The sequence below is a fragment of the Marmota flaviventris genome, chromosome 18 (genome assembly GCF_047511675.1).
Source record: "Marmota flaviventris isolate mMarFla1 chromosome 18, mMarFla1.hap1, whole genome shotgun sequence".
Lineage (NCBI taxonomy): Eukaryota > Metazoa > Chordata > Mammalia > Rodentia > Sciuridae > Marmota > Marmota flaviventris.
In genome coordinates this window covers 17345415-17347001 of record NC_092515.1, presented here as the reverse complement: position 1 = coordinate 17347001, position 1587 = coordinate 17345415, and positions in this window count along the sequence as shown.

The following is a 1587-nucleotide window of genomic DNA, read 5'->3' as shown; positions in this document are numbered from 1 at the left end:
TAAGGATAGGAAAGATGGTGAAATGAGATGGACATCATTACCCTAGGTACATGTACTATTTATTGCACAAATAGTGTACTTCGTATACAACCAGAGAAGTGAAAAATCTGCTCCATTTGTGTACAATGTATCAAAGAGCATTCTGCTGTTATGTATAATTGATTAGAACAAATTTTAAAAAAAGAAAACCAAAAAAGAATTTGAAATGTTTAATAACTTTGAATTTGAATGTTTTTTTCTATAATTAACACCCAACTGGCTGAAAGGCATGTGAAATTTTTGTAGCATGAGAAAATCTGACCTCCAAAGGGTTTGCAAGAACTTTTTTTTTCTTTTTTAACATTTGTAAGAACCAAATTTAACAATTCAAAAAATGAACATTTTTGTTGAAATATGTTCATATTGCTTCTGACTTTCTAGTGCTTTGAAGATGATAACTTGTTTTCAGGGAGAAAACATTGTCCTAGTTCTGGCAGAGTTCCCAGACTAAGCACTGCATCCAGAAGAGAAAGAAAGGTTTGAACTACTGTGTTGTGTTTTTCCAATGCCTGGTGATTTGCCAGCGCTCCAGGATTTTAGAACAGATGAAGATGAGATCGTTAACAAAAATAAAAGGAGACTTCTCCAAAATGTGGGAATATAGTAGGAAAACGAAAACCCAGAACTACAATGTATCTTCAATTTCTGTTGATTTTACTTTGGAACCATTTAAGTATTTTAGTAGTTATTTTTTAAGCTGGAAATTAAAAGGGAATTCCTAAAACTGAAAATAAATAAGTGGTCCTAACTGGGTATCTATTGTTAGCATAACCAGACAGAAAAGGATTATTTCAAGAGACATTAAACACTATAATTTAACCATACATCCCCCTAATAGATAAGTTGTAAAAGGAAAAGGAACAGCAAGAAAAATCTTTAAAGTTTTCAGGAAACGTAATTTCCTGAAATTACATGGTAACAAGACCAATGTAGCTTTGGTATTGTTATTCTGAGACTGCTGGAATAAATTTGGATAAAATAAATAATTAGAAGATATTCTAATTCTATCATTCCTGGTGTCATTGTAAACTTAGATATTAGGCATGAGAACAGCTGAAAGGAAACCAAACAAATTCTAGAATTGAGAAATCCAGTAAATGATAATAAGAATCTAATAGATGGGATTAATAGGAAAATAGAGATAAAGAGAAATAGTAAATGAAAGATGGATCAGAAAAAAATAAAACAGACTTCAGAATAGAAGTGTGAAAAAGGAATACAGAAGACGTTCTGTCACATGTGTGACTAGACTCCAAACAAAAGAGAAAAGAATGGTGTAGAGGAAGCATTTGGAAAAATAGTGCCAAAGAATTTTCCAGAACAGATGACTGAGATTAATCCATGAACTAATTTAAGAAGCCCAGTGAAGCTCAAATAGGATCCATACAATTTACTCTAAATATATTTTAGAGGCCGTATGTAGCTCAGGGGTAGAAGGCTGGCCCACCTGTGCAAGGCCCAGGTTTGATCTTTGGCACTGCCAATAAATACACAAGAAATTTCTAAAAACAAACAAAAAGAGAGAGAGAGAAATATTTAAAAGAAGCC